At 43.1% G+C, this 21,804-nt stretch overlaps 1 long non-coding RNA gene across 1 annotated transcript; it reads right to left on the reverse strand.

Annotated features, from left to right (window-relative positions):
• Window positions 1–482: 482 nt before the first annotated feature.
• On the reverse strand, window positions 483–21,804 carry LOC128772765 (uncharacterized). The gene is made up of 2 exons (XR_008416920.1): window positions 21,623–21,804; window positions 483–678 (listed from the first exon to the last, which is right to left on the reverse strand). It is a non-coding gene; the product is annotated as an uncharacterized LOC128772765 (long non-coding RNA).

The following is a 21,804-nucleotide window of genomic DNA, read 5'->3' on the forward strand; positions in this document are numbered from 1 at the left end:
GAACTGACAGTGCAGTGCCTGGTTGGGATTCTCTCTCTCTCTCTCTCTGTGCCTCCTCCCCCCTCTCAAAATAAATAAATAAACTAAAAAAAAAAGATTTTTATGTAGTGGCAGGATAGGGTATGAAACTACATCCTTTGGCAGGAGGTGTTGTGAGGAAATGGCAGCACTCTGTTGGCACCATCAGATCCTTGGTATTGTCTCAGGCAAGGAGCCTGATCTCTTCTGGTCTTATTTCTTTATCTGGAAAAGGGACATCTTTCCCATCTCTTGGGATATTACCAGTAGATTACATGAGTAGATTACACGAGATAACATGTGCAAAGCCCTCAGTGCAATTCCTGGCATGTGGCAGTTGCTTGAACATTGTTATTTAAATTCCATGAGTTATGTTGAGTTAGTTGGTCCAGAGTAGAGGGGACTCAAAATTGGGGCCAAAAGAGGGCCCCTGGGACTTAAGGGTTAACATAGCATAGACCTGATTCTTTGTAAAAACATACTCTTTTTTCCAACGTGCCGATGAGAGTCCAACAGCCCACCACGGAGTTGGTCTAAATGGAAGTGAAGTGAGCTCTAATTTGAGAATCGTAATGGACTGTTGATGTGCCAATGGCAAATGCTAATGATGATTGCAAACAAAGGGTGGTGGCCCGTAGAAATGAAAATCTTCTACATTCTCTGGAAGAAAAGAAATATTTATTTGAGACCACTGGTTGGGTGCTTTAGGCTGAAAAAGGCAATACGATATGGGAGACAACATGGTAGAGGGAAGCCTGGACTTAAAGCAAGAGGATCAAATCCCAGCTTCATCTTCCAACAAGCTTTGACACTGTGGGAAAGTCACCAAGTGTCCTGCCTTGTTTATGGGAACCGTTGTCTTCGTACCTGCCTTATCTCTGTCATAGAATTATTGTCAAAACATGGGGCACCTGGGTGATTCAGTCGGTTAAGCATCCGACTTCAGCTCAGGTCATGATCTCGCGGTCCGTGAGTTCGAGCCCCGCGTCGGGCTCTGTGCTGACAGCTCAGAGCCTGGAGCCTGTTTCAGATTCTGCGTCTCCCTCTCTCTGACCCTCCCCCGTTCATGCTCTGTCTCTCCCTGTCTCCAAAATAAATAAACTTTAAAAAAAATTAGAATTATTGTCAAAACAAAGAGGTAGCTTCCTCAAAAAATTAAACATAGAATTACCATATATCTAGCAGTTCCACTTCTATGTATATACTTAAAAGAATTGAAAGCAGGGACTCAAACAGATGTTTGTACACCCACATTCATAGCATTATTATTCAGAATAGCTCAAAGATTGAAATTAACCAAATGTCCAACAAAGGTTGAATGAATAAGAAAATGTATACACATACAATGGAATATTATTTAGCCTAAAAAAGATGTCAAATTCTAATACATGCTATAACCTTGATGAACCTTGAAAACGTTATGCTAAATGAAATAAGCCAGACACAAAGGTACAAGTATTGTATGATTCCATTTATATGAGGTACCTACAATAGTCAAATTCATAGAGGAAAAAAAGTAGGATGGTGGTTACCAGGAACTGGGTGGGGAGAGGAATGGGGAGTTATTGTTTAATAGGTACAGAGTTTCAGTATGAAGTGATAAGATTTGAAGGTAAATGGCAGGGATCGTTGCACAATATGAATGTACTTAATGCCAACGAACTGTGCTTTCTAAAATGCCTAAAATGATTAAGTTTACATTATGTATATTTTACCACAATTAAAACACGATAATTTTTTTAAAGAAATGGCATAATGTAGAAGAAAGTGCTTTGCTCTCTGTAGAGCTATAGGAACCAATTGGCTGTGGTAAAGAGGTTAGAATGTAGCATTTACATTTCTGTTAGAGCAACCATCAAAATTGCGGCCCAGCCTAGAACTTTCACAGCTGTTTTCTCATCTCTACAATATCAGGAAGATGTAGATATGAAAAAGAAATAGCACCCACTAAGAGTTGAAAGTAGGGCTTCCTCTGAAAAATCAAAAACAGGAGTGGGGGACTGCTGTTTTTCCTAATACACTTTGTAGAACAATTGGACTCTAAACTGTGCAGATATAGGGATGCCTGGCAGGTTCAGTTGGTGGAGCATGCAGCTCTGGATCTCAGGGTTGTGAGTTCGAGCCCCATGTGGGGATGATTACTTAAAAAATAAAATCTTTAAAAGAATAATAAAATAATAAATTGTGCATATACATGTTTCACAGAAATAAACATAACTTAGGCATTATTGGGAGCCAAATCAGAAAAAATACCAAATGTTTCTAATTCATTACTTTTTTAAATGCTTCTCATTTACTATCTGTTCTGTTACTGACCTTCATTACATAATAAAATGAACTAGGCCAATGAAACCTGGGTGTTATTGTCAGAAAGAGGTATCTGACGAACACTGAGCACCCTGAGTTCTTCCACTCTGCTTACTAGGCACCCTGAGAGGGGAAGGCCCTGTCCCAGGACCCTGGGTGTGAGCCCATTGGTAAATGAATCAGTTGGCTTTCCTGTTTATTAATCAGTCTCCCAGGAATTTGGTGCCAAAGCCTGGATTCTTGAGAGGTTGGTTTCCTCACGTGAACTTTGCAGATGGAGTTTGACAACCTCTAAAACCAGGACAAAACCCAGGATCTGTGAGGGACCCGTCAAAGTGTTCTTTGAAGTTCCTCCTTCCTTGAGGTCTTAGCCCCTTTAATTATAAAACTTAGAGCAAAAATCTAATGATAAACTCTGTGCATAAAGGTCAGTATATACCAATAAGTAAATATTAACTTTGGCGGTAAGTTGGCACAATTTCTAAATTGCACTTCACAGGTACTAACCTAATCTGCCCATTAGCCGTTTTTAACATCATTATTGAGATGTAATTCACATACCATACAATAAACCCATTTATAGTGCAAACATTAATGCTTTTTGGTATATTACATTATTAATTTTTTTTAATTCTAGGTAATATATATATAACATAACATTTTTTTAAAAGTTTGTTTTGAGAGAGAGCATGCGTGCATGCCAGCAGGAGAGGGACAGAGAGAATCCCAAAGAGGCTCTGCACTGATGTCTGCATGGAGCCCAATGCAGAGGGGCTCAATCTCATGAGCCATGAGATCATGACTTGAGCCAAAATCAAGTGTTGGACATGCATTGCTGGTTTTACTGCATGAATGTATAAGTAGCATTTCAGTAGTCTCCTTTTGCTATGCTTTTCTCCCATTCTTGACTTAGTATCATCACTCAAGGGTCTGAAACACATGGTCAGTCTTTTGTCACATTTAATCTAATTTTGGTTATTCCCATGATGACACCTATTGCAAATTATCAACCCATAGCAAACATGTTAAAGAAAATAAAGAACTATTAGGCTTGAGAACAACCACAAAAAAATCAAGAGTTGGATATGTAACCAACTGAGCTACCCAGGCACTCTCTAACCATTTTTAAGTGTGAAATTCAACAGCATTCATTACATTCTCAGGTGTTTCATTGTTTCATTTCATACCTGTGAAGGCACCATTTTATAGATGGGAAAACTGGGTCTGAGTGAAGTTAACAAATTTACCCAGAGTTACTCGGTGAGGAAGTGACAAGGTAGAGTTGCAAGCCCTGCCAACCCTGAAAGCTGAGCTCTTCCCAGTGTGTCGTGTTGCCTTCTACTGAGGCAGAAAGGTTTCTTGGAGGTAAGCAGTCCAGAGTGGCCAGGAGGTGGGCTTGTAGGTGCCTAAAGGAGCTAGGCAGGGGCAACTGTGGAGTATGTTCTGCTTCCCTGTGCCTCCTGGCCCACCCTCCCCATTCAACTTTGAACCAATTACTTGTGCTCTCCTTTGTGCCTGTCACTCGTTCTCATCTGAGGACTTGAATAGGCCACCCTTCTGGCCAAGCTTTGCAAAAGAAGGACCCACAACTGTCTCTGCTTCCTCATTCCTTATTATTTCTCAACCTGCCGAGATACAGTCCCATGGCTCCTCTGATGTGACCCTCACCTCATTGGTGTCACTGAGTGGCCTGCAATGGCTGACTCTCTTGGAAGCTATGAGGGCTTTTCCCATGGCTCCCATGGCATCCTTCCTGCTCTCATGATCCTCCCAGCTCTAACCACTCCTCTACTTCCCTCAGTCTGCCCTTAGATGCTAGGTCGCCTCAGTCCCCAGTCCTCTGCTCACTGTTCCTGCTTGCCCTGGACAGCCTTCTGTGTGACCACAGACAAGCCTACAAGTCCCACCAGACAAACCTACAAGCCCCACCAGGCCAGACCTCTCATCTGAGCTCCAGCCTCAATCCCTCCCTGGCCGTCCTCGCTGGTCATCCCACCAGGACCTTACATGAACCATGTCTAACATGGAACTCAGCATCCTCTCCAGCTCCAAACCAGCTCCTCTCCCCTTGTCCCAAACTCAGTAAGTCACAGCCCCATCATCCACCCAGGCACCAAGGGCAGAACCTGGAGTCATTCCCTTGAATGTGAACTCTACCAGGACAGAGACCTTGTTCCCTTACTTTTTTTTTTAACCCTATACTTTAAGCACCTGGGACTGTGGTTGGCTATAGGAGGTACCTAATAAGTATTTGTTGAATAAACTTTTTTCCTCTTCCTACATACACAAACTATCCCCAGGACCTGTCTATTCTGCCTCCTAATACATCCTTCCATATACCTCTGCTTCATCCAGGGGCTCTACTGCTACTCTACCTAATCCTCCCTCAACACCTGCCTGGGCAAGTACAACAACCTCTTCGCTGTTACTTGTGCTCTCTACTTCTGATCTTCCCACTCAAGACCATTCCCCAGGTCACCAGCCAGCAAATTCTCACAAAAACCCAAATGTGTTCTTGCCCTTACCTGCTAACAAATCTTTTATCCTGCTGTGATCAGGATAAATTACCTGGCATTAAGGGGGTTTTGAATAAGTATTTCTGTCCTCTCTGTAGCAGATTTAAGGCCAGAGAGTCTTTGGCCTTCAACTCAAAACTCTGTTCCTAGGGGAGTAGTGTTGTAGATCTCTCTAGCATCAGAGACCTCTGGTAGCTCCCAGCAAAAGTGCTGGCCTGGGTTAGGGCCATGTCGGGCTCCTGCTCCACATCCTCTTCCCTGTTTGTCCTCCCCACTCTCGAGTCCATGCAGGGGGCATGACTTGGAAGTTGTGCCCAGTCATTCTGCAGAGTGGGGGAAAGAAGAGAGAGGGACAGAGGCAGAGCTGCCAGGGTGATTCATCTCTCTCCTTGCCTCGGATCCCCCTTTCCTGCCATCATGCGTCTACATCCTGATCTGCCTGCAGCCACCCCTGAAGATCTAGTGGGGACCCTAGCCTGCCATCAAGGGGCAGAGGCCTTTGTCAGGGTAAGCAGAAGGGAGACAGACCCAGCTACCTCCATTGAAAAAAAGGATTTCTGGCTTCAGCTGCCTTAATGGGCTTGGGTCTTGGTAACTTAGAGCCTGGAGTAATGGAGATTGGGGGTACAGTGAACTCTGGAATCAGGCCAGGGAGTGGGGTGTTGCTGGGCATAGGACATAGAGGGATTCAGGCTGTAAGGAACTTCTGGAATGCTTTGGACTCAGGCTGCAGGAACACTTGAGAAATTCTGAGTATCCAGGCTCAGAGGACATCCTATTGAAGTGGCTCAACTGAGGTTGTGGGACCTTTTTGGGAAATGTACTACATTTAGACTGTAAAGGCCGTCTGGGGACTCACAGATTTAGGCAGGAGGCTTCTTGGAAAATGTGCTGACCCTGGCTGTGAGGATGCCCAGGAAAGGCTACTGGACTCAGGGCCAATAGGTCGCTTTGGGAGACTACATAAAACTCAAGTTATGGGGGCTTCTTGGAGAGATCAATGAACTGAGTTTATGAACGCTTCTTGGGAAGTTTACTGAACTCACACTGCAAGTCTGGAACTTTGCTTACAGATTCAAAGTCCATGCAGCTTCCCTTTGCCACACAAACCCAGAGTTACCCAACCTACAGACAGGCAGGACACAGAATGAAGTCACCCACAGGGTTATTCAGTCTCTCTCTCTCAAGTATACACACACACACACACACACACACACACACACACACACATTTCACACCACCTTCCCAGACCCTTCTTCTGGTTCTTCCACATTTTCCTGACCTCTAAACACAGGAGTGCTCAGCCCTCAGTCCTCAGACCTCTCCTCATCTTATTAGCTCTTACTCCCCAGGGATCCCACCCAGTCTAGTGACATTACACACCATCTATTCTCTGTTGACTCTCCATTTTTCATCTCCAACCTAGACCTCTCCGTCAATGCCAGACTCATTCATATCCAACTGTCTGCTTGACACATCCACATGGTTGGCTGACAGACATCTCAAACTCAACATGTCCCAAAACAGACAGACTTACTTCTGACCTTCCCTCCCATACTTCTTCCTCCCACAGTCTTCCCCATCTTAATAAATGGCAACTGCATTCTCTCAGTTTTCCATGTCTAAAAACACAGTCATCTGGGATCCTGTCTTTCATATTCTGTATCAGCAAATCCTGTTGACACTACCTGTAAAATATATTCAGAATCTAACCTCATATGACCATCTCCACCACATCCACTCTGGTTCAAGCCATCAGCAACTCTCCCTAGCCTCCCAGTTTTCTACATAGTCTCCTTGCCTCAATCCCTGCCCTCCTCTAGTCTATCTGCAATGCTGCAGTCTTTCAAGAATGTAAGCCAGAGGGGTACCTGTGTGGCTCAGTTGGTTAAGCGTCTGACTCTTGATTTCAGCTCAGGTCATGATCTCATGGTTTGTGAGATCGAACCCAGCATCAGGATTTGTGCTGACAGCATGGAGCCTGCTTGGGATATTCTCTCTCTCTCTCTCTCTCTCTCTGTCAAAATAAATAAAATAAACAAAAAAAAAAAAGTAAGCTAGAGCACACCACTCATTTCTTTACAACCTGCCAGTGGTCTCCATCTCAGAGTAAAAGCCAACATTCTTACCTTGACTTCTATTGTTTTACGGTATTCTTCTTCCCCACTCCTCTCCCTCTTCCTTCATTCCTATCACCCTTTCTTACATTCACTCCACTCCAGTCATCCCTGTTTTGCTGCTGTTATTAGGACATGTCAAGGCTACTCTATCTTGATTTTTTTATTTTTTTAGTTTTAAAGTTTTTTTAATTTTTTTTTTTTAGTCTTTATTTTTGAGAGAGAGAGAGACAGAATGGGAGGGGAGGGGAACAGAGAGAGAGGGAGACACAGAATCTGAAGCAGGCTCCAAGCTCCAAGCGGTCAGCACAGAGCCTGATGTGGGGCTCGAACCCACTAACCATGAGATCATGACTGGAGCCGAAGTTGGATGTTTTAACAATTGAGCCACCCAGGCGCCACTGTTTTAAAGGTTTTTATTTAAGTAATCTCTACCCCCAACATAGGCTCAAACTCATGATCCTGAGATCAAGAGTCACATACTCTTCTGATTAAGTCAGCTGCCCCAGGATTTACTTTTGTACTTGCTTTTCCCTGTACCTGTGATTCTCCTCTCTCAGATAATCACACAGCCCACCCGCCAGTGCTGTCAGGTCTCTCCTCAAATGTCACCTCACCAGAGGGATCCTCTTTTTACCTGTGTAAAAAGGCAATGTTCTCTTAGCCACTCCCCACCCCTTTTCTCAGCTTTTTATTTTCTCTGTAGCTCTTATCAGCATCTGATATGCTTATTTGTTCATTGTCTCCCTTCACTAGAATATAGACTCCAGGAAAGCGAAGATTTTGTCTTGTTCACTGCTGTATCCCTAGGTCCTACAACAGTACCTGGAAAATAGTAGGTTCTCAATAACTATTTGATGAATGAATGAATGAATGAATGCTGGGAACCAAGTAAATATTTATTGGAATGAATGAAACTTTGTTGGTCTCACAGACCTCTATCTTCATTTTCAGAGACTTTAGGAAACAAAAAGGAATTTTCTAAATCAGTTACCAAGATTGTTACACGGGAAAATCAATACTTAGACTAAAGGGAAGGTGTTTAGGACTTGTAGAACAGTATGGGATTGTCGCAGACTATGAGTCTGGAGTGCTCTCTTGTCCAACAAGAGAGCTGACACAGAATTGAATATGAGAGAGGCTAATGTCCAGAAGGAGACAAGAGCCCAAACAGGGGTGTTGCCTCCGTATTCATTGAGCTCACAAGATATTACCCTCATGGTGAAACATGAAGAAAACAAGATCTTACACGTGTGAACGTGGAGAAAACAATCATACAGTAATCATTAACTTGTGTGAGTAAGAAGCAAAGAGTCTGGGGGGGCAAGTAGAGTTTGTCTTCAAGGTACATTGGTGCCAGATGGAAAGTAATTTCATGCAGGTGATATAACAAGTTTCTCATGATCCCGTTACAATATCTCGCTAACTAACCTTGGGGTTTTTGCTCCATGGTGGCCCCTTTCCGCCCTAAGCTTTTTTCTAAACCATTTATGTAAGTAGAACCTATTTCCCCACATGGGATGCTTGAAGCATAACAGCTAAAAGGGTTACAGAACAGATATTGGTAATGTCTAGTCTGGAAACAATAATAACTTTGAGTATATAAAACAGAGATGTTCATAAAGAGAACTGGCTACAAAAGGGATGGAAGGACGAGAAACCACTGGGGAACATAATGCAACTCAGAGGTTAGCAGCAGCAAGAAGCCAGTTCTACCCTTAGGATGGAAGGTCCCTGGGAGGAGGTTGCTAGGGCGCAGGATCCAGGGACACCAACAGAAGCTGGAACTACAAAACAAAAGCAGAGATGCAGTCAGAGGTGTGTGTTGGGGAGAAATAGTCTGGCCTTTCCCCAGTGTATCTCCCTCCCAGTGCCTCCCATTGGTCAAATATGCCAGAAGCTGGGAAATGCAGCCTGCAGGGGTCGCCTCCTATAATACAGACCAGAGCAGGGAGAAAGAAGGACCGGTGTGGAGGGCAAATGGCCCAGGCCCAGGAGAGGGACAGAGGCACTTCAAAAGGTAGAAGAGGAGAGAGAGAGACACGGGGAGGGAGGCAGAGGCAGCAGCAGAGCCCATGAGTGAGCAGAAGGGAAAAATCAGACCTGAATTATACTTTGAGTTTGGACTAAAGCTGTGGGAGGTGCTGCCCCGCACTACCATATATAATTTTTATCACTTGCTTCTAGTCTCTCACTTCTGGCAGTCGCTTTAAAGAGAGGAATCTGGGGCTCCTGGCTGGGCTTCCAAACCTGCTTCTGCCCTTCTCTTGCAAGGTTGACCTATTGTTGTTATTCTACACCCATCTAGAGCACTGCCTTTAAGAGTCCTTTATTACATGGCAGGCACCAGACTGGTATTGTCCGTGGGCCCATGGGACTCTGATGGCTCCCAGAGCATCCACTGTTACTGTGGTAGTGGAAGATGGCAGAACACACCCCAGGTACAACTGGTGCCTTCAATTTAGCAGAAGCACCCTTCAAACTCTTTACTGCTCTTAGAGGCCTCACCTCCACAAGGGAGAGAGGGTTTGTTCAGTCTCAGTAGAGCCAGGACCAAGGGGGGCACATTTCTGGGGAGGAAGGCTTAAGTTAGGGAAGAAGTTTTAACTTCTGGGTGTCTTGTAAAGGAGTAAGGTTCCTGTTCCAGGAGGCATTCTAGGAAAGGTCTGTCCAAAATGTTGTGGAGGGGAAGCCTGCTCTGGTAAACTGAAGGGAATGCATTCTCCATTGTCTCTAACTCTGCCCAGCTCTGAATTCTGTGGGTGACCAGCCCTCTCCTCTCATTCTGATCCTGTTCTCAACACATCCTTCTGCAAACCAAGGCCAAGTTCAAATTCCATGACCCTGGTGAGGGAGCATCTGAGGGAAGGGCTGGTGTGTGCCACTCACTCAATGGGCCTTTCTCTTCCTGCCTGGCTTTGGGTTGTGCAAACTGGCCCTCAGTGGGTGTGGTAGACAGAATAATGGTGCTCTAATCCCTGAACCTGTGAATAGGTTACCTTATGCAGCAAAAGGGACCTTGCAGGTGTGATTAAGTTAAGGATCTTGAAACAGGAAAACAATCCTACATCGCTTATGTGCAGGTGCCTCTGGAATCTGGAAAGGCAAAGGATTCTCCTCAAAGCTTTCAGGAAGAATGGAGCACGGCGGACACCCTCAATGTCAGCTCCATGAGACAAGTTAGGCTTCTGACCTCCAAAACTCTTAAGATGATAAATTCTTGTTTTAGGCCATTCAATTTGTGGTAATTTATCTAAATAGAAAACTAACACAGAGTATTTGTGACCAAGTCCTGCTCTTGGTCACAGCCTGGTAGTCGGTGGAAAACTCCTCTCTCATCAAAAGAGAGTGAACATGGCATTTAAGAGCCTGGGCCTTAGAGGCAGATAGACCTGGATTTGAACACCAGCTCTGCTACATTACGTGATATCTCAGAGCTCTACTTCCTCATCCATGAAATGGAAGTACTAATACCTACTTTGCCCAGGGGGGTTGAGAAGATGAAATAAAATAATGCAAGTAAGGTACTCAGCATAGTGCCTGGGACATAGGAAGTCCTGGATACACAACAGCAGAAGTTATTCTTACTACCATTTCCGCCACCAACACTGTTATTATTACTACTACCACGGCTATTATTGCTACTGCCGTTGCTACAACTACCACTGCCAGCAACAACAAGAGCAGTCATTGGCTGAAGAGCAGTGCAGGTGTCACGAAAAGGATGACTAGAGACAGCAGCGGGAAGGAAGGGATCAGGGAGCAGCAGCAGGGAGGGTGGGATTAGGAAGGGTCAAAGGGTGGAAGTCACAACTTCAAACAGCTGTGTGACATTGACTTTGGCCTGAGAGCTCTTGAGGCTGAGGAGCATAACATCTGCACCAGCCTGCCCCAGATGTGTGCTAGATGTTTCTGGGGGTGCGGCCTCCTGGCTCAGAGACCTTGACTCAGAATCACCCGCCAAGGCCTTCCGTGTGTGCTTCTGTCTGGCCCAGTACCCTCTGTCCAGGCCTGGAGCAAGGGGAACACCAGAGAAATGCAGAAACATGAAAGAGCCTGAATTCAAGGCCTGGTCCTCTGCTTTGGAAGACAAACCAGGATCCTGAACCCAAGTACACATTCATTTCCTCCTGGTGTTTTCCAGCGGAGAGAACAGGTCAGATAGAAAAAGAATGCACGGGCAAGGTACGAAAGCCTCCTCATTATCTCTGTAATTCTTTCCCAAGGCCCTATCGTGGGGCTCTCCCTGCTTTTCTTTGAATGTACACAGAGGCACCAGGGGGCTTCTCCTGAAGACACTGGGTTTGATGAGCAACTGACTAAGATAGTATGTTGTAGATATTTTTAGCATGCTTTACCACCTAATGTAGTGGTTAAGAACCTTCCTCTGGAGTCAGATAAAATCTAGCCTCACACTCTGGCCTTGTCACTTTTTAACTGTTTGGTCTTGGACAAGTTCCATAACTTCTCCAAGCCTCAATTTCCTTATCTTAATAATTGTTGTAATAGCAGATACCTTCTAGAGTTCTTGTAAGGAGAAATGAGATTGTCCATATATGGTACTCAGCATACTGCCTGGACTTTAGCAATTACTGAGGAAATACGATACTGGTGACTGTTGTTGATAGTATCACTGTCATGTTATTATCATTTATGGAAAAAGCTTCAGCTCAGGACCAGAGGCAGCCACACGTCTAGATGCCAACTTGGCTTTATGTCTCCATTTTGTCACAGCAGCCTGAGACCACATGCTTGGCAAGGTCCGGGAGCTCAGGCAGCCTGTAGATCTCCCTGGTGGGTTCAGCTAGGCACAGCTCTAAGAGACCAAGAAGAGATGTTGACATGTTCCAGATATGTTTCACAGCTGTTGTAGTGGCGATTGGTGCTGTCTCTCCTACTAAACCATAAAAAAAAAAAAAATTGTTGCTGGGAAACTGGTTTTTAAGTTCATGTGTCTCTGGACAAAAGGATTGAATTGGTGGACAGGCTAATTCAGTCATGACTGATGAGAATACACCTGAGAAACCATGACACCTCAGGTTTATCTCCAACATGGTGAGCAGGAGCATATTTCCCCAGGGTACAACCTGGATATAGAGAATGAGTCAAATGACATTTGGCAACAGCTTTGAACTCATACTCCCGGAGTGACAACAATTGATGGGATTCAGTGAGACAAACAATCTCCTTCGTCACTGGTGCTAGTGCAATCACTATGACCTTTGGGAACGTCATTTGGCTGTTGGTGTCAAAGTGTTTGTTTCCTTAGGCTTGGAAAAGCTATCTCTGAGGATCTATCCTAAACAAATCATCCACAAACTTAAAAAGAGCTGTATGCATGAGTCTGTTCATTGCCTCTTTGCATATAAGAGTCAAGAGATGGAAACATCCTGAATATCAACCTAATGGTCTAACAGGAGAGAGTTGGTTAAATAAACCACAGCATATCCATTCAGTGGAATGTTATACGGCCATTACTAATGAGTATCATAAAGACCAATGCCACTGTACAGGAAAAAGTTTATGGTATACATCAAGTGAAAAAGTCAGACACAAAAAGTCACACACAAAACTGTATGGAGGACTAAATGGAAAAGTAGATGGGAAAGAGTTACAGAAATATTATTGGTGATGGGGTGCCTGAGTGGCTTAGTCGGTTAAGCGTCTGACTTTGGCTCAGGTCATGATCTCGCGGTTTGTGAATTCGAGCCCCGCATGGGGCTCTGTGCTGACGGCTCGGAGCCTTATGCCTGCTTCGGATTCTGTGTCTCCCTCTCTCTCTGCCCCTCCCCTGCTCATGCTCTGTCTCTCTCTGTCTCTCAATAATAAATAAACATTTAAAAAATTAAAAAAAAAAAGAAATATTATTGGTGATGATATTAAGATGATGGAAGAATTGTGGGTGGCTTTTTGGTACATCCTCCAGGTTTTAAATTTTGTAGTGATACAACTTGTCATGGTAAGTACAATAAACACCCCCTCTGGGTTCTGGGGGAGAACCTCTAGAAGGAACAGAGCCCTGCCAACACCTTAATTTTAACCCAGTGAGACCTATTTTGGACTTCTGACCCCCAGAATTATGAGATAATGAGTCTCTTGTTTTAGGCCACCATATTTGTGGTAACAGGAAATGAATACAATATATACAATAAAATTAAAATGACTAATATATATAATAAAATTAATTTCCTAAACTGTAAGTTATTATATTTTGTCATCAAATACAGTGGAGTAATTATATATTTTCTTTACACTTATGACATTCCTTTGAATAAGGAAGAGGATTGATTTGGAGCATGCAGACCAGAGTTTGCATCTCAGTCCCTCAGCTGTGTGACCTTGAGTCATAAGTTCCCAGAAAACTTCTCTCATCTCCTAACCTACATATGTGTGGACCCTGAAATATGATCATTTTCAACTGCAGTGGGCCCTGAGAGGGTAGACTGCTTTTCTTTAATCATTTTTTTGAAATTATAAAAATAATATAAGATCACAAACAAAATTGAAAATATAGAGGAAAAACTCCTATAATTCCTTTACCTTAACACCATAATTTTTCCATGCATTTTCTTCATAGATACATCGTGTTAGTCAAGACTCACTTTCAAGTAACCAAAACCCAACTCAAAGTCGCCTAAGTTAAAAAAGGAAATTCATTGGTTCGATAACTGGGATAGCTTTTGGGATAGCTAGATTCATGTGCCAAAATGATGTTAAGGTCCTGTGTCTCTCCATGCACTGGCTCTCCTATTTTCTGTGTACCTTTAATAATTCTGGGGGCTCTCTTTGTGTGATGGGGAAGAATGGTCAATAGCATGAGGAGGCTTCTGTGGTCCTTACAGCTCTTGACCCCAGAGGAAGATAAAGTATCCACATACCAAATATCATGCTGAGACTCTGATTGGCCTGCCATGGGTCTTATGCCCAACTCTTGGACAAACTAGTGTAGGTAATGGAAAGGGGTGTCATGATTGTCTGAGCCTGCGTCACTTGCCCACTCCCGAAGGCAGGGATTGGAAGGAACAAGGTGATTGCCATACAACGAGGGGGAAAGGCAGTTCCAGAAGGTGTTGGGCATGCAAAAACAGGAGCTGTCCTCTATCCATATTTTATAACATGAGTTATTTGTTGTTTCATTCCAAAGTCTTTAGAACTATCATTAAATTTTTTTAATTAAAAAACGTTTTTTAAAAAAATGTTTATTTTTGAGAGAGAGAGAGAGAGAGAGAGACAGAATGTGAGCAGGGGAGGGGCAGAGAGAGAGAGAGAGACAGAATCTGAAGCAGGCTTCAGGCTCTGAGCTATCAGCACGGAGACCGACGTGGGGCTCGAAATCAGGAACCTCGAGATCATGACCTGAGCCAAAGTTGAATGCTTAACCAACTGAGACACCCAGGTGCCCCCTTTAAAACTATCATTTTAATGAATTTTGGTTTGCAACCTACATATTTTGCCTAACCCTCATTAAATATTGTTGGCTACTTGGATTGTTATAAAAATTCTTCCGCTATAAATAACACTGCAATGAACATTTTTGTGCAATAGTTTTCTCCGAAGTTTAGATTATTTCTTTTTTTTTGATGTTTATTTTTGAGAGAGAGAGAGAGAGAGAGAGAGGAAAAAGAGTGCACACGCATGGGAGGGAGGAGCTGAGAGAGAAGGAGACAGTGAATCTGAAGCAGGCCCCGCCATAACAGGCAAATCCAGACATGGGGCTCAAACTCACAAACCATGAGATCATGACCTGAGCCAAAGTCGGACACTCAGCTGACTGAGCCACTCAGATGCCGCTAGATTATTTCTGAAGACAGATTCCCAAAAGAGGGTTTACTGGGTTACAGGTGGCAAATTGGTTTCCAGGAAGGTTGCACAAATGTACAGGAAATAGTGCAGCTGCTTTGAGTAAGTGGTAGAGCAGGGCCCTCTCCCAGGTCTTGCAAACTGGGGTGGGTTGAAAGGATACCACAGATTGCTGTGCCCTGAGGCCATGACCAAAGCAACAAACAGGAAGTCTACTTACCCTGCCTAAAACCAAGAAAAAAATGCAAACTCACTTGTGGTTAGGGAAATGCATATTAGAACTATCTCTCATCCATTAGGTTGGTGAAACTTGAAGACACTGATAACATACAGTGCTTGTGAGACTGGGGGAAGAGGCACCCTCAAAATCAGCCGATAGAGATGGCAATTAGGACAGTCTTTTGGGAAAGTAATCTGGCCACATGGATTAAAACTGATTTGAGAATACCTCCATTGTATCACATAATTACCATTTCTTTTGTGGCAAGAACATTTAAGATCTACTCTCTCAGCAACTTTCAAGAATATAGTACAATATTATTAACCACAGTCACCACACTGTCCATTATATTTCCAGAACTTATCTATTTTCTAACTGTAAATTTGTACTCTTTGCCCAACATTTCTCCATATTCCCCCCCCCCCCCACCCCCTGGTAACCATTTCACTTTGTTTCTAAGAGGCTTTTTTAGATTCCACATATTAAGTGATATACAATATTTGTCTTCCTTCCTTCCTTCTTTCCTTCCTTTCTTTTTTTTTCTTTCTCTTTTTAAGTAAGCTCTACACACAACATGGGGCTTGAACTCACAACCTTGAGATAAAGAATCTCATGCTCTACTGACTGAGCCAACCAAGCGCCCCCAGTATTTGTCTTTCTATGTTTGACTTATTTCACTTAGCATAATGCCATCAAGTGCATCTAACATCATTGCAAATGGCAGCATTTTCTTGTTTCTCATAGCTGAATAGTATTATAATATTTAAATATATCAGATCAACATATTGTACACCTTAAACTTATACAACATTACATGTCAATTATATTTCAATAAAGCTAAAAAAATTGATTTGAGAGTCTCATGTTTGTGAATCTTTAATTAATTAATTGATTGATTTAGAGAGAGAGTGCTTGCAAGTAGGGGAGAGGAGCAAAGGGAGAGAGAGAGAGAGGGAGAATATCTACGCTCAGCATGGAGCCCAACATGGGGCTTGATCCCACGACTCTGGGATCATGACTTGAGCTGAAATCAGGGGTTGGATGCTCGACCAAAGGAGCCACCCAGGCTTCCCTCAGGTTTGTGAATCTATTCAACAAAAACAAAGTACCGGGTCTGTTTCCTGGTGGTGTCACTTCCTTTTTCTTCACAGGTTATGGCTCCCTGCATGAGCTAGATCTATCATGTGCCTCTGGCCTTAGGAGGTGCCATACCCATCTTGGTCTTAAACAACTAAGCATTTGATGTGGACTGTGGCAGAGGCAGCTAACTATCTCCAGTGGCTATTTCCCCTTCCTCCTTTCAGTAATAGATCCCACAGAGCCTATGACCATCCAGTGAGAGACCACATAACCCTGCCTCCCTTACAGCTAGGTGTGGCCCATAAGATCTGGCCAAGAGGCGATGATTGGAAGTGATGTCTGCAAACTCCAAAGGTGGAAGAGTTTGTTTGTCTGGAGACTCTGGCCTCTGAGAGATATCATTGAATATTTGCTGGTCTCTTGAACTGAGAAGAAAGAGAATTGGGAGCCACAGGGTGGCTGCTTTCTGCCATGAGAACAGAGAAACAAGGAGAAGCAGTTTGCCAAGAAAGGAGAATGGAGTAAATGCAAAACAGGAGGCAGGATGGGGGTATGGTGAGGTGTGAGGGGGTTCAGAGCCACTGTCCCAGCCCTGGCTCTCATTCCTCACGAATGAGGCCACACCACTCCTTTGCTTGGGTCCTTTTAATAGATCCCCCATTTTCCTTCACCTAATTTGAATAATTTTTCTGTTACTTGCAAAAAAAAAGGGGGGGGGACTTCACATAGATAGAGCCCTCCAGAATAACCCTTTCTTTGGCATATGATAACCAGTAAGGAAAACTTATTGAAATGATATATTTTGCTTTTGCTGTTGTAGAAAAATTAGAAAGACTAGCAGTCATTTGTTTATTTATTCTTGGGATTTTCCCTCCCCGTTCTGAGAAGGTAGACAGGCTTTGAGTTTCCTGCCTCAGAGGAACTTCAAGCGATAGGGCCGTGAGAAGATGTTACCTAAGACAGCCTGCTGTCCTAGGTTTTGTTTCCAAAAGCTTGAGTTTCCATGGGAGACCATCCTGGAGGAAGGGAGAGAGATTCTAGGTGGGGGAGGTAGAAGCAGTGACAGTGAAGGGAGAATCCTTGAGATAAGAGAGGGATAAAAGTCTGTAGATTCGGTGACTTTGGGGAACTTGTAACCTAACCTGGCTAGTCCCAGGGAGATTCCAGGACCCTAGAGGGGACCAGAAGCCTGGTGCATCAAGAGAGATTGGATCCTGGTTTTCTGCGTCTGACTGTCACTTCCTGACCATAAAACTTTACTTATAAAAACAGAAGTTTGGGCAGACTTAGCCCATAGAACATAGTTTGCTGATCCTTGAATCAGAATATGTTCATTTCACAACCCTCAGTGCATTAAAAGATATGGGCCTCATGCATCAGTGGATGTCAACATCATTTTTAAAAAGTGAGATGACCAGGCATTGTGTGCCTTCTATGGTCTTGCCAAAGGACACAACCAGAGTCTAATTCAGTCTCTGGATGCATCTACATATACGCAGGAAATATAGGACACAGAGAAATATGTTGAAATGCACGAAGAGTATGCAACCAGCAAAATCTGGACTGTGGGAAACTGCACAAGTCAAAAGGATTGTTGGACAGATTGGATAAAGTAAAAGGATAGAGGGATGAGGAGATACAAGTTGAAAGAGATTTAGGGTTGTATTGTTTTGGAGAAGGATGGGCAGGACTAAACTCCAGTTTAGGGATGTATGTACTATGGGGTGAGCGTTATAAAAATCTGCCCTGGAGAGGTTTGTGATTGGAAAGGGGCCCCTGGATGGTGCTTTTGGGGTGGGTGGCAAGATTCTATTTCTTGATCTGGTGGTGTTGACAAGAATGTTCACCCTAAATTGAGCTATGCATTTGCTTTGGGTTTTGTTTGTTGTATTTATGTTTTATTTTGTAATTAAAAAAATATTTCTTATTTATTTATTTACTTATTTAAATTTATTTATTTAAATTTAAGTTAGTTAACATACAGTGTAGTATTGGTTTCAGGAGCAGAACACAGTGATTCATCACTTACATATAATGCCCAGTGCTCATCCCAACAAGTGCCCTCCTTAAAGACCATCACCCATTTAGCCCATCCCTCCACTCACCTCTCTCCATCTACCCTCAGTTTGTTCACTACAGTTAAAGAATCTCAGGACACCTGGGTGACTCAGGGGGTTAAGTTCTGACTTCGGCTCAGGTCCTGATCTCACGGTTCCTGAGTTCAAGCCCCACATCAGGCTCTATGCTAACAGCTCAGAGCTAGGAGCCTGCTTTGGATTCTCTCCCTCTGCCCCTCCCCAACTTGTGCTCTGTCTCTTTCTCTCTCAAAAATAAATAAACATTAAAAAAAAATTTAAAGAGTCTCTTTGCTTTGTCTCCCCCCAAAATGAGTTCTAAGGACGACTTAAATCTGGAGCTGCTAGGTGCCATCGCTCCTGTATGCAGAAAGCTGCTTTGGGAACGAAGTCCTGCCCAGAGTAACACAGGGTCTAGAGACAGAATGTGAGACATTAAGTTGTTAAAAAGCAAATTTCAACTGAATAAATTTGAAGATCTAATTGGCTTTATTCAGATATTATGATTTGGGCGGCATCGCATCTAATAAGTAGAGATATGCTCCATGGAATTGTACAAATGGAAGGTTTTCATAGGCAGTAGGGTGGGACAAGAAGGTATTAGTAAAAGAAATGATTGATTCAGGCCTGAACATTTGGTGGGGGGAGGGGATGGCAGGTTTTGTTTATTTATCATGCTGGTCACTTCACTAGTGCTGATCAGGAAATTTCAGACCGGCCTTTAAAGGATCACATTCCTGGGACTGTCATTAAATCTTCGTTTGCTGTAATGGGTGGACAAATGACTCCATTTTGGGCTTAAAAAAATTTTTTTATGCTTTTATTTTATTTTTGAGAGACAGAAAGAGTGTGAGCAGGGGAGGGGCAGAGAGAGAGGGGGGAGACAGAATCTGAAGCAGGTTCTGGGCTCTGAGCTGTCAGTGCAGAGTCTTTTAAAAAAACAAAACAAAACAAAACAAAAAAAAACAAAGTCCATGATAATCTTGTTTGATTACCTGCATCCAGGCATTTCTGAAGCTTGATGTATCCATGGAATTTTCATTTATATGAACCAAGAAAGTCCCTTTTTATTTATACTGGTTTGGTTTGTAACCAAAGGAGTTAATCCACGTATCTGTAGATCCTCAAAAGGCTGGTAAATGTTCCTCAAGAAACTGCTGGTTTTGTTGGATTTTTGGTGATTGCTTTAACTATCTGTGGTAACTCACATTCTCTGCCACACACAGGCAAATCTGTTCTTCATTCTCCTGACAGTCTTGAAAGCTTTATTCCATATTTCATAATAATGGGGTCCATTGTCATTCACTAAGGTATGGTTCATTCTGACCTTGTTTGAAAGTTGGGAGAGCTCACTGAAGGACAGGATGGGAAGGAATGTTCTATCAAAAGAGAATAGGTGCCTGGGTGCCTCAGTGGGTTAAGCGTCTTACTCTTGATTGTGGCTCAGGTTATGATCTCATGGTCACGGGATTGAGCCCCTTGTTGGGCTCTGCGCTGAAAGTGGAGGCTGTTTGCGATTCTCTCTCTCTCTCAAAATAAATATATAAACATTTTTTTAAAAAAGGGAATGGGGTGCCTGGGTGGCTCAGTTGCATAAGCGTCTGACTTCGGCTCAGGTCATGATCTCACGGTTTGTGGGTTCGAGCCCCACGTCGGTTCTGTGCAGACAGCTCAGAGCCTGGATCCTGCTTCCGATTCTGTGTATCGCTCTCTCTCTCTCTCTCTCTCTCTGTCTCTCTGTCTCTCTCTCCCCCTCTCCCACTCATACTCTGCCTCTCTCTCAAAAATAAATAAACATTAAAAAAAAATTTTTTTAAAGGGAATAAAAATCCCATCAGCTGGAACGGTTGACACATTGGTGGGATAATCTGAGGCCTCGGGGAAGTAGTGAGCAGTCATGTGTTTCAGGTATCATTCATTCATTCGTTCATCGCATATTTATTTATTTCCAGGCACTAAACATGACAGTCCCAGGCTCAGCTTTCAGGAAACTCATAGCCGGGGTTGGCAGGGTGGGGTGAAGAGCTATGTGGTACAACCTGGGGAACTCCTGGAGGCTTATTTGTCTCTGGTATGATTCGTTTTCTGTTTTAACTTCTGAAATTTCCATCATATGAATTATTTCTTAATGTTGTTGTAATACTCCCAGGAGGTCCCATTTAGAATGCAAAAATGTATTTAAAATGTGTTAACTAGACGAGTGAGCACACTTTAGGACACAATATCACTATGGTGAAGAGTAGGAGAGGACAGATACTTTTTAATTTTTTTCAATAAGGCCCACACCCAACATGGGGTTTAAACTTCCCTCCCCAAGATCAAGAGTTGGATGCTCCACCCAGGATGGATGCATTTTGATGAGAAGACAGTCTCTGGAAAGAATCTACAGCCCTGGGCAGCCAGATGGTATTGTCTAAGGTAAGGGGGGGGGGGGTAGGGAAAAGGAGTGGTTGAGAAATGCCTACTATTTCACCATCTTTCTTGGGTTTAGGTGATACCCATGCCTTGAATATCTCTCCCTGGTAAGGAATATCTTCCTTGAATATCCTTGAATATCTCTTTGAATATCTTCCTGGTAAGGAAGTGGACTTATTTTGTATTCTAGGCTTTGAGGTCAGACAGATCTGTGTTTGAATCCCAGCCTTGCTACTTACTAGAAAGCACCAAATTACTTCTAAACTCAGCCTCAGTTTCCTTATCTGTATAATACAGAGAAAATATTCACCTTGCTGGATGGTGGGGGGTAGTAAAAGATATTAATGTATATAAAGAGCTCAGCCCACAGCCCAAGAGCATTGGTTTTTCTCAGTGAATGTTAGTTTCCCTTCTTGGTTGAATAATCTTATTCATTTAATGGTGTTTAGCTCAAAAAGACAAGAAATTTCAAATGGCTCTTTAGATCAGCTCTACAGATGGGGTTGGGGAGGGGGAAGAAAGAGAAAGAGAAAGAAAGACTGACCTAGCCCAATCTCATTCAGTTGACATTCCACAATCACATTTCTCAATATTCTAGAATCTTTCTATTTATTTTGTAGTATTTCTCTTCCTGGCCTATGTTAGCCCCTAAGTCAGACCCTAACTAATCCCCTCTATATCAGAGACAAGGGGTCATAGAGTTCTTCCCATTCATTGTTTTTGTTTTCTCAAAGTATCACCTTCGGGTGCCTGAGACAATCAGGAAATGAGAGGAATTTCCTTTTTTTGGCAACAAGTAATTAAAAATAATGATTTATTGAAGGTTGGCTATGAACCAGGCAATTGGGCTCTGCATCTTACATGTTTCTTTAATGTTTCTTTAATGTTTACAACAACCAGGTGAGTGGGGATTATTATCTCAGATTTATAGAGCCCTGTAGGGTTGTTTTGAAGATTAAATGAAATCATGTTGGAAAAGTGCTTAGAACATCTAGATTCAATAGAAGTTAGCTGTCATCATTACTATTACTTTTCAGTGAGGAAATTGAGGGTCCAATTAGTTACAATACCCACCTAAAGTCAACCAGCTAGAAGGTTGAAGAAGGATCCCAGGTCTTGCTGTCCTTAAAGTCAATGTGAGAGATCCACCATGTTTCATAACATCCTGACTGAAATGACAAAACATTAATCAATTTGAATAATAACAAAAGTTTCAACCCTATCTAAACTCATAGTCTAGAAAATGTTAACCGTGA

Source organism: Panthera pardus, unplaced genomic scaffold (genome assembly GCF_024362965.1).
Source record: "Panthera pardus isolate Hobbes unplaced genomic scaffold, ASM2436296v1 HiC_scaffold_24, whole genome shotgun sequence".
Lineage (NCBI taxonomy): Eukaryota > Metazoa > Chordata > Mammalia > Carnivora > Felidae > Panthera > Panthera pardus.